The sequence below is a fragment of the Hippichthys cyanospilos genome, chromosome 1, assembly GCF_059441005.1.
Source record: "Hippichthys cyanospilos isolate Australia breed blue-spotted pipefish chromosome 1, RoL_Hcya_1.0, whole genome shotgun sequence".
Classification (NCBI taxonomy): domain Eukaryota; kingdom Metazoa; phylum Chordata; class Actinopteri; order Syngnathiformes; family Syngnathidae; genus Hippichthys; species Hippichthys cyanospilos.
The window spans coordinates 36,704,230-36,714,691 of record NC_142369.1 but is presented as its reverse complement, the minus strand read 5'-3'; the positions used below and the strand labels follow the sequence as shown (position 1 = coordinate 36,714,691).

General features: G+C 37.3%; 1 long non-coding RNA gene across 1 annotated transcript; it reads right to left on the bottom strand.

Moving 5' to 3' along the window:
• Positions 1-6,340: 6,340 nt before the first annotated feature.
• Positions 6,341-10,064, bottom strand: LOC148430254 (uncharacterized). The gene is made up of 5 exons (XR_015867288.1): positions 9,970-10,064; positions 9,014-9,301; positions 8,241-8,289; positions 7,995-8,033; positions 6,341-7,216 (listed from the first exon to the last, which is right to left on the bottom strand). It is a non-coding gene; the product is annotated as an uncharacterized LOC148430254 (long non-coding RNA).
• Between the last annotated feature and the right edge of the window lie 398 nt (positions 10,065-10,462).

Sequence of the window (10,462 nt, the reverse complement as noted above, 5' to 3'; positions counted from 1 at the left end):
AATGCTTAGTTTTTTATTTATAGTCAACATTAATGAAATGTCCCCAACAGCGTTTTCAGCCCGAGTGGAGCACATTTTGACTGTTTTTTTTAAAAACATCATTGTACATTGAAATTTCTGCTTGCGTATGCTTTAGAAGCAAGAATTAAGAGGACTACATTCATTATTTCAGCTGAAAAATGCTTAGTTTATGAATTATAGTCAACATTAATGAAATGTTCCAAACAAGCGTTTTCAGCCCGAGTGGAGCACATTTTGACCGTTTTTTTAAAAACATCATTGTACATTGAAATTTCTGTTTGCGTATGCTTTAGAAGCAAGAATTAAGAGGACTACATTCATTATTTCAGCTGAAAAATGCTTAGTTTTTGATTTATAGTCAACATTAATGAAATGTCCCCAACAGCGTTTTCAGCCCGAGTGGAGCACATTTTGACTGTTTTTTTTAAAAACATCATTGTACATTGAAATTTCTGCTTGCGTATGCTTTAGAAGCAAGAATTAAGAGGACTACATTCATTATTTCAGCTGAAAAATGCTTAGTTTTTGATTTATAGTCAACATTAATGAAATGTCCCCAACAGCGTTTTCAGCCCGAGTGGAGCACATTTTGACTGTTTTTTTAAAAACATCATTGTACATTGAAATTTCTGCTTGCGTATGCTTTAGAAGCAAGAATTAAGAGGACTACATTCATTATTTCAGCTGAAAAATGCTTAGTTTATGATTTATAGTCAACATTAATGAAATGTCCCCAACAGCGTTTTCAGCCCGAGTGGAGCACATTTTGACTGTTTTTTTAAAAACATCATTGTACATTGAAATTTCTGCTTGCGTATGCTTTAGAAGCAAGAATTAAGAGGACTACATTCATTATTTCAGCTGAAAAATGCTTAGTTTTTTATTTATAGTCAACATTAATGAAATGTCCCCAACAGCGTTTTCAGCCCGAGTGGAGCACATTTTGACTGTTTTTTTTAAAAACATCATTGTACATTGAAATTTCTGCTTGCGTATGCTTTAGAAGCAAGAATTAAGAGGACTACATTCATTATTTCAGCTGAAAAATGCTTAGTTTATGAATTATAGTCAACATTAATGAAATGTTCCAAACAAGCGTTTTCAGCCCGAGTGGAGCACATTTTGACCGTTTTTTTAAAAACATCATTGTACATTGAAATTTCTGTTTGCGTATGCTTTAGAAGCAAGAATTAAGAGGACTACATTCATTATTTCAGCTGAAAAATGCTTAGTTTTTGATTTATAGTCAACATTAATGTAATGTCCCCAACAAGCGTTTTCAGCCCGAGTGGAGCACATTTTGACTGTTTTTTTTAAAAACATCATTGTACATTGAAATTTCTGCTTGCGTATGCTTTAGAAGCAAGAATTAAGAGGACTACATTCATTATTTCAGCTGAAAAATGCTTACTTTTTTGATTTATAGTCAACATTAATGAAATGTTCCAAACAAGCGTTTTCAGCCCGAGTGGAGCACATTTTGACCGTTTTTTTAAAAACATCATTGTACATTGAAATTTCTGTTTGCGTATGCTTTAGAAGCAAGAATTAAGAGGACTACATTCATTATTTCAGCTGAAAAATGCTTAGTTTATGATTTATAGTCAACATTAATGTAATGTCCCAAACAAGCGTTTTCAGCCCGAGTGGAGCACATTTTGACTGTTTTTTTAAAAACATCATTGTACATTGAAATTTCTGCTTGCGTATGCTTTAGAAGCAAGAATTAAGAGGACTACATTCATTATTTCAGCTGAAAAATGCTTAGTTTATGATTTATAGTCAACATTAATGAAATGTCCCCAACAGTGTTTTCAGCCCGAGTGGAGCACATTTTGACTGTTTTTTTAAAAACATCATTGTACATTGAAATTTCTGCTTGCATATTCTTTAGAAGCAAGAATTAAGAGGACTACATTCATTATTTCAGCTGAAAAATGCTTAGTTTATGATTTATAGTCAACATTAATGAAATGTTCCAAACAAGCGTTTTCAGCCCGAGTGGAGCACATTTTGACTGTTTTTTTAAAAACATCATTGTACATTGAAATTTCTGCTTGCGTATGCTTTAGAAGCAAGAATAAAGAGGACTACATTCATTATTTCAGCTGAAAAATGCTTAGTTTTTGATTTATAGTCAACATTAATGAAATGTCCCCAACAGCGTTTTCAGCCCGAGTGGAGCACATTTTGACTGTTTTTTTAAAAACATCATTGTACATTGAAATTTCTGCTTGCGTATGCTTTAGAAGCAAGAATTAAGAGGACTACATTCATTATTTCAGCTGAAAAATGCTTAGTTTATGATTTATAGTCAACATTAATGAAATTTTCCAAACAAGCGTTTTCAGCCCGAGTGGAGCACATTTTGACTGTTTTTTTAAAAACATCATTGTACATTGAAATTTCTGCTTGCGTATGCTTTAGAAGCAAGAATTAAGAGGACTACATTCATTATTTCAGCTGAAAAATGCTTAGTTTTTGATTTATAGTCAACATTAATGAAATGTCCCCAACAGCGTTTTCAGCCCGAGTGGAGCACATTTTGACTGTTTTTTTAGAAACATCATTGTACATTGAAATTTCTGCTTGCGTATGCTTTAGAAGCAAGAATTAAGAGGACTACATTCATTATTTCAGCTGAAAAATGCTTAGTTTTTGATTTATAGTCAACATTAATGAAATGTCCCCAACAGCGTTTTCAGCCCGAGTGGAGCACATTTTGACTGTTTTTTTAAAAACATCATTGTACATTGAAATTTCTGCTTGCGTATGCTTTAGAAGCAAGAATTAAGAGGACTACATTCATTATTTCTGCTGAAAAATGCTTAATATATGATTTATAGTCAACATTAATGAAATGGCCAAAACAGCGTTTTCAGCCTGAGTGGAGCACATTTTGACCCTTTTTAAAAACATCATTGTACAATGAAATTTCTGCTTGCGTATGCTTTAAAAGCAAGAATTAAGAGGACTGCATTCATTATTTCTGCTGATAAATGCTTAATTTAAGATTTTTAGTCAGCATTAATGAAATGGCCAAAACAGCGTTTTCAGCCCGAGTGGAGCACATTTTGACCCTTTTTAAAAAAACATCATTGTACAATGAAATCTCTGCTTGCGTATGCTTTAGAAGCAAGATTTAAGAGGACTACATTCATCATCTTTGCTGAAAAATGCTTAATTTAAGATTTTTAGTCAGCATTAACGAAATGGCCAAAACAGCGTTTTCAGCCCGAGTGGAGCACATTTTGACTCTTTTTAAAAAACAATGTACAATGAAATTTCTGCTTGTGTATGCTTTAGAAGCAAGAATTAAGAGGACTACATTCATCATTTCTACTGAAAAATGCTTAATTTAAGATTTTTAGTCAACAATAATGAAGTGGCCAAAACAGCGTTTTCAGCCCGAATGGAGAACATTTTGACCCTTTTTAAAAAAAACATCACTGTACAATGAAATGTCTGCTTGCGTATGCTTTAGATGCAAGAATTAAGAGGACTACATTCATCGTTTTTGCTGAAAAATCCTTAATTTAAGATTTTTAGTCAACATTAATGAAATGGACAAAACAGCGTTTTCAGCCCGAGTGGAGCACATTTTTACCCTTTTTAAAAACCATCATTGTACAATAAAATTTATGCTTGCGTATGCTTTAGAAGCAAGAATTTAGAGGACTACATTCATCATTTCTGCAAGGTGATTTTAGGCGCAGACATTAAATTACTATAGCTGTGGATCCGAAGGAAGAATTGAGCAGACAGCCGGTAAGCCCCGTTTGTTCCTCCGCGTTGCGCATGCGATGGTTGTGCGGTGGCGGAAATAGGCACGGGGGGGGGGGGGGGGGGGGGGGGGGGGGGGGGGCTAAATCATTCGGTGTGTGCATTGTATTTAGTGGCTTGCTGAAGTTTATTCTTTGTTGTATTCGCGCGTTAATTAATTTAAAAGTTGGTAGTCTAATTTTAAGGCACTGCTAGTTTAATGTCAAACGCGTACTGTGTATTTTGATTATGTAATATTGTGTATCTGGTTTTATAAGGAATGTGAAAAGAGTTAATGTTTTTTGTTTGTTTTTTACCTGTGACCAACATAACAAGGATTGAAGAAAATCAAAATAAAAAAGGAGAAAAAAAAAAAAGGAAAAACAAGAATCTGGTCATTGAGTGGAACCCAGTTAGAAGCTCAGCTTTTGTACTACCCCTTCAAGTGTGAGAGAAGCACAGCAAAAAAAAAAAAACACTTGACAGTAAAAAACTGAGCAGTTGCTGGTTGAAGAAGCATACCAAACCAGCATTGCGTCCAGGCCAGCCCGCTCCTGCTGCTGAGCCCACATCTTGCCCGCTCCTGCCAAGCTCAGTAAGCTAACGTTGTTACCAAAGCCCAGGATGGCCGAGTCGAAGTCTCTGCAACAGTTGAAGAGAGAGAGATTGACCGCCAAACAGCGGTTTACCCGACAAGCAAAGGCACTGCTAAAGTCTTGCAAGAAAATGTCGACAGAAGAACTATTGGGAGCCTTAAGCAAGGTGACATTCGAGGCTGAGAAGATATTGGAGGCAAATGAGGAAGTGGAAGCTTTCATTGAGGAAGCGGAGCTTTAATCTACTGCTTAAGAGGACATCACTACTGCTAAAGAGGACATCAATGTGGATCTGAGGAAGACGACAGAAGACTGCGAACAGAAGCTTGAGGAAGTGGAAACTATTGTCCAGGAGGTGCTGTGGCGAAGTTTTGGCTGCTCCGAACGCTCATTTGCTGTGGAGGCAGCCGAAAAAGACTGTAGGCGCCTGGCAAGGAAATCCGGCCTTAAGCTGGAGGTGTATGAACTAATGCTCAGCAACCTTGAAGGGTTGGTGAAAAAGGCAAAGGAATCCATGCACCAGTGGACTCGATGGGTTCCAGAAGAGGAACGGCCTGACTTCCAGCAGCGCATCAGGAATGTGGAGGGCTCGCTACTGGAGTTAACCTCAGAAAAAGCTACCCTACTGCTAGTAAAGCTGGAAAGTAGTTCCTCAGAGGAAGTGCCACACCAGTCACCTGCCATTACACTCAAACCAAAGGCACTACCACAGTTCTACGGCAACAAACGAGACTTCTACCCCTGGAGGAAAGAGTGGGAGGCACTCCAAAGGCAAGGGGAACCGACCGGCTCCAAGGAGGTCAAGAAGATCCAACTGCTGGGTAGCCTGGAGGACAAAATCGTGAGGGACCTTCGCCTGTCAACATACGGGACGGCGGATGAGATCTTTCGGGTCCTCGAAAACATGTTCGGAAACAAAATGGCAATTGTGCTGGAAATCATGGAGGAGCTACAGGCACTGCCACCAGTTAAAAGTCACCATCCCAGGAAGATTGTGGACTTAATACAAATTGTGGAATAGGCCCTATTCCACCTCAGTATGACCTCAGTGGACTAGGGAACACCGGTGCCCTGAAAAATCCACTCGTCACAATGTCCCTGGAAAGTAAGCTGCCGAAGGATTTAAAGAAAGAGTGGCTAGTCCATGTGTCAGAAGAGGAAGATCCCTCCCCTGAGGACAGGTTCGACATGCTCCTTAAGTTCCTTAAAAATCAAAAGAAGATATATGAGCAACTAGACTGTGCCAAAGACGAGTCTGCTGGCAGAGAAAGGCCTTGAAGAGTTCCCTGTCATTATGATGATCCTGGAAGTCACCGCAAATGCTGGCCAGAAGATTGGGATTCTGATAGACTTGGCCTCTGACACAAACTACATAACTCATGAGTGAGCTGAACTTGAGGAGTGAGGATGTGACTCTTGTAGTCCATGGAGTCGGCGGGATGCAAGTGACTGTGGAGACCAAGCGGTACCTGCTGAAGATCCGGGTTTCAACTCCAAGGTTTTATAAGGAATGTGAAAAGAGTTAATGTTTTTTGTTTAGGGTTTTTTACCTGTGACCAACATAACAAGGATTGAAGAAAATCAAAAAAAAAAATGAAATAAAAAAGGAAAAACAAGAGTCTGGTCATTGAGTGGAACCCAGTTAGAAGCTCAGTTTTGGTACTAACCCTTCAAGTGTGGGAGAAGCACAGCAAAAAAGTTAAAACACTTGACATTATTCGAAAATGAAATTTCTGCTTGGTTATGCTTTTTAGAAGCAAGAATATTCAGGATAACATTAATCATTTTTGCTGAACTACGTTTAGTTTATGTTTTACAGTCAACGTTAATGAAATGACCAAAACAGCATTTTTTCAGCCCGAGTGGAGGACATTTTGACCCTATTTGGCAGACATCATTCTACAATGAAATTTCTGCTTGGTTATGCTTTAGAAGCAAGAATATTTAGGATAACATTAATCTTTTCTGTTGAAATATATTTAGTTTTTATTTTACAGACAACATTAATGAAATGGCCAAATCAGCGTTTTCAGCCCGAGTGAAGCACATTTTGACCCTTCTTGGCAAACATCATTCTACAACTAGATTATGTACAATTCCTCAAAAAATTGCGTGTGAAGGGCAAACAGCTGAAGGGAGAGGTGTTGCATGCTGGAGTTATGTTGAATGTTGAAGTGCTTGAACCTGTGACATCATGTGAAATATACAAAGTTGGAATTGTTTTAAATAGGCCTATCTTTGTAGAAGATAAAAGAAAAAAACAAAACATTAGGAATTGTGGGAACATTTTGAATTGTGGGAAGAGGAAAATGGAATTCATGGAACAGCGGGCTTCGGGGAAATCGATTAAAGTTGGAACATTTTGAATGAGTCAAATAATGTAGAAGATACAAGGAAATACTGAAAATGATGAATAGTTCTTTAACACTATTTTCTTCATAATATTTTTAGTAAACTCTCAATTTTCTGGTTCGTAGTTACCATTCTCCTAGTAAAATAAAAATTCTGGATGGAGCCCTGTTGTGTGTGCGCATGAGTGTGTGTATTCGTTTGTCACTTACATGGATGAATTGTCCATCCACGGTCACCGTCTCCTCAGGCAGTTTTTGTTTCATGACGGATAGCATTGACGGCACAGATGAGGCATAGAGGAGCTCTCTCTGGCTGGGGCCTCCTTTTCCTCTGGTAATTGCAGTTGGGGCCCGACATCAATTTTGTGGCCCTTCTACTTATTGACAAACACGAAACTGCTGCCCTCTTTTTGACTTTGGATGCAGTTTTTACTTAGAGTCATGTGTTCTGCAACCACCTTAGCGATGAACAATGTTGTATCCATTCTGAAAGAGAAAAGCAAAAACTATTGACGTTGTTTTTTTTTTTGTATTTGATATATGTCAAAACTCATTTTGGCTCTGGGGCCGGATCTACACCTTCTGTTCTCAGGTGGATCAGTAAAAAAATGTCAACTCTAGCTTTGTTTCCCAGAACTATGTTTTATCATTAGCCTACATTTGTAGCCTATCCTACATACCTATCGTAATCACGGATGACAAGAGATCTGTTCTAAGCAAAACACATATATTCACAAACGATTGCATTAGAAAAAAATATGTTTTTGTGTTTGGTGGTGAATGTGTTAACAACGGCTTTATTTTAACAGTTGACTGAATGCAATTTTACTCCTGAACCAACTCACCACACTAACAAACCGAAGTGGAAGCTATGATTATTTAGTTTTTTTGCCTTGATTGTCATACGACTTTGAAACAAAAACAAAAAACGTTATAGCAGCGCATGGCCAGTAAGATTAAGTTATATCATATTAATATTAATCGTCTTTTGCATGAAACCAGATTAATTTTATTTTTAATACACTGGACGTGAGGGATTTTTTCATATTTACTGCTCTCTAGCGGCGGAAGGGAGCATTTGTTTTGATTTCTTTTAAAAATCAAAACTTTTGATAGAGATGAACTACAGACTCGCTTTTTTCGACGGACTGAAGTTTTTGCCGGGTCAAATGAAATCTAGTGTTGTAGAAATCAAAGCTTTTTGATCCACTGAATCCGTCTGAAGCAACTGTGTTGAAATGGGTCAGTATCGCGACGCACTCACATGAATCCATGTTGAGCATCACGACTGCTTCCTGAAACACTGCATCAATGGGACAGTTGTGTCAAAATGGGTCAGAGTTTCAAAGCATTTGACACAATTCAGTATGGTGACATATTTTTGATAAAACCACATTGCATTTCCATTTGACATTTAGGCAATGTATAATAAAAATACAAGAAACTATAGTAACCTTCTTAGAAAACAAAAAAAAAGAAATACTTGTGCAACAAGATACTGTGATGGTACCTTGTTGCAGTTGGTTGGCAACCAGTTCAGGGCGTGCTTCATCTACTGCCTGAAGTAAGGTGGGATAGGTACCAGCAAGCCTGTGATCCTTGTCCTAACAAGGATCGCAGGCTTGCTGGAAGACAGAAAATAGATGGATCAATGGATGGATAGGTATATAATATATATAGATAGAAAATGGATGGATGAATAGGTATATAAAATGCTTCAAACACTGGAATCGGTATTTATGTGTTTTACTTTTTTTTTTTTTCAAAAATAAAATAATTTCTGTCACATTGGTTCCTATTTTTTGGAGTTGCAGGCATATGAAAATATATTTTAGGTACCTATTTTAGGTATGTATGTATGTATGTATGTATGTATGTATGTATGTATGTATGTATGTATGTATGTATGTATGTATGTATAGTATGTACTGTACAGTATGTACATTGTGTATGCATGTATGTACACTGTACGCATGAGTGTGTACAGTACAGTAGGTATGTATAATATGTGGTGCGCATGTATGTGTATTTGTATGTATGTTTGTACAGTATGTATGTAATTTGTGAAAAATATAAATATTGCAGATGAACCAGTGCAAAACATACATAAATATTTAGAAAAATCTCAAAATAATGAATATTTATTTTCATATATTTGCATATTACTTTGAATAACCTCTTAAATTTCTGATTAGCAGATACCATGCTCCTAGTAAAATAAATATTCTGGATGGAGCCCTGTTGTGAGTGTGTGTGTATACGTTTGTGACTCAACAAACTTACATGGATGAATTGTCCATCCACAGTCACCGTACCCTCAGGCAGCTTTTGTTTTACGTGGGCTGGTGTTGATGGCACAGATGAGGCACAGAGCAGCTCTCTGGTTTGGGCCTCCTTTTCCTCTGGTAATTGTAGTTGGGGCCCGACATGAATTTTTGTGGCCCTTCTGCTCATTGACAAACACAAAATCGATGCTCTTGTGTCTTTGGACGCAAGGTGAGGACACAGGTTTTGCCTTGACACTTATGTGTTCTGCAACCACCTTAACAATGGAGCAATGCTGTTGCCATTCTGAAAGAGAAAGCCAAAAACACGGTTTTTGATTTGATATATTCTAATTGTTTCAAGAGAGTCACTGAAACTGCATAAAGTACAACAGAAGCTCGTATCTACACAACCTCAAAGTGAAATTTAGCCATCAGGTGAAGCACAGCCGCAAAGCACCCATTTAAGCAGCAAGGAAGGCTTCCATTTCAAATGTCACTTTTGCACTAAAATAAATAGTATAATAAATAGTTTTGTATTATTATTACATTACATTTCATATTTCATATTTGGACTGCATTTAAGGCATCACATATATTTTAAAATTAGGTAAATAAGAGATACTTATATAGTATAAAAAGAATTTATGTAAATTATTAAATAATCATTTTAAATTAAGAACTACAGTACTATAAATTTATTATAACGTATTCAAAATAACGAATGAGCTCATTGTAAATGAACAAAAATTATCGTGCCTAACAAGCATTGCAATATGCAACGAGATAGTTTTAGAACATACAAGAATACTTTTTTGCGAGCAATGCAATGGCATTCGGCGGAAAACGACATGGCTTTCAGTTTACATTAGCATCTTAGCTTCGTCGTTCCTTTAGTCAGTGCAGAATAGAAAAATACTTCGATCGCCCTAGAAGAGATTAACATTGGCCGAGGGTCCCCACCAGGGCTCTCACCAGACATCGCCTTTATTCTGTGACGTATTATGAACGGTCAGTCTCGTAATTCTTTTTAAACATAATTAATTTACATCCGGACAGGTAACGTTGCCACATCAAATCCGCTCTTGCATCTGCAAAATGAAATAAATAAAAAATACAGTATTTACTAGACCGATTTAGTGCTAAATTTCTTCTCCACAACTCCAACGGAAAACTGAAAGTAAAAGTAGGAAGCTATAGTGTGTTGTTGCCACTCACTCATTACAAAATAAAAAACGAGTATAAAAAATGAAACTTATGCCAACAGGCTGGATTATTAACATTAGAAAGAAAAAAAGAAACGATGTAAAAAACTATTCTGTATGGAGTCTCATGACTTCCCCCTCTGTGCTGAACAAAAGTGGGAGGCGCAGGCCACCGGCAGGTATAAGTGGGCGTTCATCAAATGTGGCTTCCCACATGGCCAGGGGGATAGTGACTGGGTTCCCCGAGTCCTCCACCACCTCCA